Here is a 7,500-nt window from a genome sequence, read left to right on the forward strand (position 1 = left end):
TCTTCCGCACCATCGTCATCCAGCTGGCTAAGTTGAGCTGGGCAAAATCCTCCTCCCGCTCCATGTCTCTGTCTCAATCTCCATAGCGGACGTTCCACGACGCGTCGAGATTCCTCTACGTCACCGAGCGAGCGGCTGCGGCAGCCAGTGAGAGCAGAGAGTGTGTGTGTGTGTGTGTGTGCGTGTGTGTGTGTGTGTTAGGGGGGGATTAACTGCTGAAGTGTGTTATGTTAATGCAGCGCTCTGCGCTCTGAAGACTCTGAGTCCATGCAGGGAAGATAATGAGCTGCCAATGGATTGGAGCTGGAGGAGCCGACGACGACTTCTCCATTATCTCCGCCGCCTCTGACGCCGAGTCTGTGTACGTGCATGTGTCTTTCTCTCTCTCTCTCTCTCTCTCTCTCTCTCTCTCTCTCTCTCTCTCTCTCTCTCTCTCTCTCTCTCTCTCTCTCTCTCTCTCTCTCTCTCTCTCTCTCTCTCTCTCTCTCTCTCTCTCTCTCTCTCTCTCTCTCTCTCTGTGTGCGTGTATGTGTGTGTGTGAAGGCAATGGGGTGGATTTTTTTTCTGTGTGTATGCCAACATGTGGAGGTACCCAAGTATGCTCATGTCACATCTCTCTTTCTGTGTGTGTGTGTGTGTGTGTGTGTGTGTGTGCATGTATGCATGTGTGGCATTTGTGTGTGTGTATGCATGTGTGTGTGACATAGAGAGTATTATACATATGTGGAGACAGGGAGGAAGTTCCGGCACCATCCATTTCAATGGCTAATGCTAGACTAGCTAATTTAGCCAAAAGTGTACTGTACCTAGTGGGCTGCCTGCCGCCATCTTTAAAATGGTGCCCGACATGTGCGCCAACTTCTGCCCACATTCTCACAAACAAGCCAATTAGGAGCCACATTACTGATGGCCACCAATGAGGTCATCCAAGCGGAATGGCTGATTTTCCCAGTAGGAAGTTGCACCAATCCAAACAGACAATGTACCTTTGTGTCCACCAGTAATGTGGCACCTGATTGGCTTGTTTGTGAAAATGTGGGCAGAAGAGAGCACTTGAGGGATTCCGTTTTTAAAGATGGCGGATGCTAAGTGGCTAAAGCTAACCCTCCACATCCTGACCCTCCCCAGCCGGCAGCTGTACCCAGGACCCAGGCAGGAAGTGCGGGCACTACAGCGGAGTGCTGCACCCACCCCCGTCCGGCTCTTTGGTGGGCACTGCAGAGGGTAAACACTCGCGGCTCCCCCCAGCTCCTTTCCTCACTGCTGAATCGCGATTGATTGCTCTCCCCAGCAGCACTAATTCTCCCATGGAAATGAATAAAAGAGATGCGTTAATTGGCTCTGAAGGGTTCCGGGTGATGAAATAATCAATGACAGTTTTTTTTTTTTTGCTCCCCTCACTTTGGCGTTTTCTCCTTCTGTGTGATCCTAATGCCCTCTCTTCTGCAAGCAACAAAACAGCCTTCCAAAACACAACAGAAAAACTCCTAATCTTGTGTGTGTGTGTGTGTGTGTGTGTGGTGTAAACATCTACATAATATAGCCTTTCATTCTACATCTGTCAGTGTAATTAATCAGTCTGAAGTGGCTGGTCTTCCTGTATGTACAGTAAGTACAGTATGCACGCATGACTAGGGAAGAGGCTTAAGAGTTTGGAACGTCTCAAGACACTGCTTATCAGTGCTGAGTGAGTGGCTCTCTTACAGTATGTTCATCCTTGCCTTCCTCTAGCAGAACGCTGATGCTGTAACATGCTACTGTGAGACTGTTCACATGGCAGGTCAGCTGACTGCATTCCCTGTTTGCAGTACGGCAAAATAATAAACGTTTAAGCTTTTCTGTTACAGGGGTGGGTTAGCCTGGGCAGGTGGACACACCTGACATGTTCGCCTAATATGCAAGAATGAACTTGCACATCTTGCAATGTCATGAAACCTTTATTTCCCCCCAAAAAACACACATCTCGTGAAATGGGCTATACAGGAAAAAGAAAGGACACATTGACTTGTACATATACAGCACAAGTGAGTGAGAAAAGAAAAGAAGAGAGAAAGAAAAAGAGTGAGAGAGAGAAATAAAGAAAGAAAGAAAGAAAGAGAGAGAGAGAGAGAGAGATATCCTTTTCCTTGAGAGCGGCTTTGACACTCTCAACTGCAGATAAGGAAAACAGTTGTGTTTGGGTGGAGGGGTAACGAGAAGAGAAAGAAAGAGAGAGAGAGAGAGAGAGAGAGAGAGAGAGAGAGAGAGAGAGAGAGAGAGAGAAGGAGTGAGAGAGGGAGGTCAGAGCAGGTGAGTGCCCGGGAGAGGACAGGAGAGGACAGGAGACTTGGCCGGCGTTCAGCGCAGCTCTTCAGTATTCACAGGCGGTGAGGCCCGGGGGCCGGCGAGCTGCAGGTGTGGTTCTCACCCCCACATCCAGGATCTTTATTAGCCCTGGCGCCGACGCCCGTCTGCCACACACACACACGCATTCCGTGACGCCGGGCCGAGGAGCCGCCGGCCACTGCCGGCCACGGCTGTGCCACTGACTTTGCCGACGGGGATATTCAAATCGTCCGACGCCGGCTAAAAATGGCCAAAAAACTTCTGAAGTGGTATCCCTGCCACAAACGTGAAAGCACATTCGGAAACACTCTTTGAAGAGAAAGGCTTTGGGCGGACAATGTTCGTGATTGGATTAATTGTGTTGATAACTTTGATTCTAACTCGAGATGTTCCGGCTCCGTGCACCGATGGTGTTTGTGACATTGAAGCGCCGCTGTGACTGGCGATGGGAATAGAATCCAACAGGCCTAGTGAAACCGACACACTCTTTAACGCACTGTTCTCTCTCCAGACCAGACTGCATGAGGCAGGCCACTGCTTCTCACTGCCCAATATGGTATGCATATGTATGTGTTTACGCCTGTGTGCCTGTTACTCTGTCTCTGTGTGTGTGTGTCTGCCTGTTACTCTGTCTCTGTAGGTGTCTGTGTGTGTGTGTGTGTGTGTGTCTGTGTGTGTGTCTGTGTGTGTGTCTGTGTGTGTGTCTGTGTCTGTGTGTGTGTCTGTGTGTGTGTCTGTGTGTGTGTTGTTGCGGCCTTTTTCACGTTGTGTCATGTGAGCGCAGGTCCAGCTGATTGACAGCTCTGATCAGGACTCCCGCGTGACGTCGTGATTGGAATCGGCGCATAAAAGCAGCGACCTGAACCTGAGTGCGGTCTGCTGTTGGGTGTGCGCGAGTGAAGCCAAAGACGAGACCATGCCACAGCAGCGCGCTAGTTCAAAGAATCATGCAAATAATATAGCCTTTTACTAGTTTTCTCTTTTTGTAAAATAAATATTTTTGAAGAGCATTTTTTCTTGTCTGCAATTGAATTCCACTACATTTTTTGGTGCCGAAACCCGGGAAGAGGGAGGAAAGAGAAGCTCCGAAGAAGTTCCGAAGATTGGAAGTCTCCCTACTTTGACGAGGAAGTGGATTGCCTGAGTGCAGTCACGTGAGCACAGGTGCGGACAGGTGAGGACAGAACAATGGAGAAGATTGCAAGGTGGAAGAGGATACGGGGCACGATTCGAACAGCGGTAACGAAGCTCACCCTAAAGATAAACGAGGAACTTCGCAAAGACGAACCCAATGTGACTTCACTAGAAGAATGGAATGAGCAGTTGAGTAACAGAGAAACGTCGCTGACCGAACTGGACCGAGAAATTGAATCCATCACGCCAATGGATGATTTAGACGAAGAGGTAAGCGGAGCCATTCATTATATGGACGAAATCAAAGCAGCTTATGTGCGCACACGAAGGTACCTGGAAAAATTGAAGGAAGACGCAAGTTCCGAATCACAATCTTCAATCCAAGGAAATCGGATACCCGTGATGAAGTTGCCAAAGCTAACAATCGAAAACTTCTCAGGAGATATCAGCAAGTGGCAAAACTTTTGGAGTCAATACTCGGGGACAATACACAATAATTCCCGTCTGAGTAAGTCCGATAAGTTTAATTATTTAAAGTCATTTCTCTCCGGTAACGCTGCAAAAGCGGTAGCAGGCCTTTCTCTAACAGAAGACAATTATGAGCATGCAATTCATATGCTTACCAGTCGATTTGGTCGGAAAGATCTAATAATTAATGCACATATGAATAAACTACTAAGTCTGAGCCCTGTTAAAAGGGTGACTGATATTGTAGCACTGTGCAACCTGTGTGACGAATGTGAAGTGCAAGTGCGTAGTTTAGATACCATGGGTGTAGTTTCAAATTCATATGGAAGTCTACTTTGTCCGATTCTAATGAAGATGATGCCTGAAGAGATCACATTAGAATTCACACGCCAGTTAAAAGAAGACGAAGTTTTGAGTGTGAAGGCATTAATGGACTTTTTGCAAAAGGAAGTGGAAAGTAGAGAAAGAGCAAGTTCGTCGCAACGTCAGTCAAGCTATGCTTCAGAAAGGGACTCATTCAGAAGCCGAGAAAAGACATCAGAACGAAAGAAAAGTTACGGCCCAACCTCAGCTACTTTTCATGTTGGTGCTCGAGAAGATCCACATTGCTTGTTCTGCAACGCAACCACGCACAAGTCTCGAGAATGCAGCTGTCTGAGTGTAGAAGCCAGGAGAGACAAGTTAAGAAGACTAGGTCGGTGTTATGTGTGCTTAGGTGGCAGGCATATTGCACGCAATTGCAGAGCGCAAGTCACTTGTGAAAATTGCAACAGAAGACATTATAAAGTTGTATGCCCTCAGTCTGCATTTAGCGGAGGCCATGAAACCCACAAACCAGCAGAAGCACCAGATACACTAGTGTCAGTCTCCCCTGTGCAATCTACTCACAATCAGAACACCGTATTTCTGCAAACTGCAGTGGCCTGGATTGAAACTCCCATTCAACATCAGCTAGTGAGATGTTTATTTGATGGAGGGAGTCAACGAAGCTTTATTCAAGAGAACATATCCAGATCACTTAATTTGCCAGTCACAGGAGAAGAAACACTAATCCTGCATACATTTGGATCAGCCACTCCGAAGAGGATGAAATGCAGAAAAGTGAGAGTGCGCTTGAGAAACATTAAAACTGAGCAGAGTGTGACTTTGGAATTGTTGGAGACGCCTAATGTTTGTGCTTCGAAGTTACAAATTGCAGATGCGAAGGTGAGACGAGCTTTGGAGACCAAAGGCCGACAGGTGGCAGATATCCCGATCCGAGGAATGGACATTGAAGAACTCGGAATCCTGATCGGTGGAGACTACTACTGGAAGATAGTGACGGGCAAGATGGAGCGCATGAGTGACACATTGGTGGCAATCGAGAGTACTTTCGGATGGCTGTTGCAGGGGACAACGACGGTGATGAAAACCACCTTAGAAACATTGGACATCGGAGTGATGCACGTCAGTGAGGCTGAAGATATGTCAATTGATGATGAGGCAATGAAACGGTTCCGACAAACGGTGACTCACAAAGGAAGGTATGAAGTCAGTTTGCCATGGAAAAGTGAACCCATTGAATTGGCATCGAATTTAGATGTTGCTAAACGCAGATTTCAAAGTCTGACAAAGAAATTTAGCAGAGATAAGTCACTTGATGAACGCGATGATGCAGTGATTCAAGATCAATTGAATGAAGGAATAGTAGGCCTAGAAGAAGAGACTCACTGCTTTACCCCCACAGAGAAGTCCGACAGATGTTCGAGGAGCGGACGCGCAATCCCCGACGAAGCGACTGAGATCCCGCCAACGGATTATGGAATCCTTCTGAAAGCGTTGGAGGAACGAATATATTCTTCAGCTGAGATCAACCCATACAGTGAACTACTACTCCTACAGCGAAGGTTGGAGATGTGTTAATTCTCGAAGACTGAGTACCAAGACGCTTGTGGAAGCTGGACGAATTACAGAATTGTTCATATGAAGAGGTGGTAATGTACGATCTTGCTTAGTGAAAACATCGCATAACTTTTTGAGAAGACCAGTTCAGTTATTGTATAACCAGGAATTATGATTAATGAACATTGTTCTCCGACCAAGTTCATTGGGCCGGAGCGTGTTGCGGCCTTTTTCACGTTGTGTCATGTGAGCGCAGGTCCAGCTGATTGACAGCTCTGATCAGGACTCCCGCGTGACGTCGTGATTGGAATCGGCGCATAAAAGCAGCGACCTGAACCTGAGTGCGGTCTGCTGTTGGGTGTGCGCGAGTGAAGCCAAAGACGAGACCATGCCACAGCAGCGCGCTAGTTCAAAGAATCATGCAAATAATATAGCCTTTTTCTAGTTTTCTCTTTTTGTAAAATAAATATTTTTGAAGAGCATTTTTTCTTGTCTGCAATTGAATTCCACTACATGTGTCTGTGTGTGTGTCTGTGTGTGTGTCTGTCTGTGTGTGTGTGTCTGTGTGTGTGTCTGTGTGTCGGGACAGAGGGCTGACCACCGAGGAGCAGCTCCTGTCCAGATGGAACCGGGTCAGTTCAGAGCTGGTTAGGCCCCACAACCACAAGTCGTCAGGTGATCATGTGTGTCGTCACGCTAAACTGAACTCTCATCAGCACCAGTGCATCATTACAGAGCGGAGAGTGGGAGAGAGAGAGAAAGGAGGGAGGGGGAGATGGAGAGAGAGAAAGAGAGAGGGGGTGGAGAGAGCAAAAGAGAGAGAAGCAGGCCACCGGTGTGGGTCTTATTCAGCACTTCAGAAAGTCTTCAGGAAGAGCCTTCAGTGCTGAGAACAGATCGACCCCACCACAGAGAGAGGACAGAAGAGAGGGGGGGGAGCAAAAAAAGACAAAGAGAAAGGAGAAGAGGGGGAAAGAGACAGAGAGAGAGAGAGAGAGCACAAAAGAGAGAGAAAGAGGTGTGTGTGTGTGTATGGTGGGGGGGGGGTGTCTCCAGTGTGAGCACAGTACTGCTGAGAGAGAGGAGAATGAAGTTCTCCCCGTGGGTGAGATCACACCGGCAGCACACACACAGACACACACACACACACAGACACACAGACACACACACACACACACACACACACACACACACACACACACACACACACACACACACACACACACACACACACACACACACACACACACACACACACACACACACACACACACACACACACACACACACACACACACACACACACACTCTCCTACACGCACAAGTGCTGATATCCACCTGAATACAGATGCCTTATCACGCCACAGCCTGCTGAAACCACGCTGGACTGAAAGGCGCTCGTTCCACTTCCATTGACGAGCCTAAACTAATATGGCCTCTTCCACAAAGCTGCTCTCCTGAAGATAAGCAACACGGCCATGGTGTGCTACCCTCTCGAGGACTCATTGTGTGTGCATTTCTGAACAGGTGCGTACGGATGAGGCCACAAACCCTGGTGTATGTATTTGTGTTCAGAATGTAAGCATGGGTCAGTATATACACTGTGTGTCTACATGCATGCGTGTATAGTATACGTCTGAGAGCCGTAAATATTTGCATTGTGTGTGTGTGTGTGTGTGTGTGTGTGTGTGT

The 7,500-nt window shown here is 47.8% G+C and overlaps 1 protein-coding gene across 2 annotated transcripts in view; it reads right to left on the reverse strand.

The window, feature by feature from the left end:
* The window catches only part of LOC134077170 (protein kinase C beta type), a 134,863-nt gene that overhangs the window by 65,468 nt on the left and 61,895 nt on the right, over positions 1-7,500 (reverse strand). The window lies entirely within an intron of this gene.

This window comes from Sardina pilchardus, chromosome 3, assembly GCF_963854185.1.
Source record: "Sardina pilchardus chromosome 3, fSarPil1.1, whole genome shotgun sequence".
In the NCBI taxonomy this organism is placed as follows: Eukaryota; Metazoa; Chordata; class Actinopteri; order Clupeiformes; family Clupeidae; genus Sardina; species Sardina pilchardus.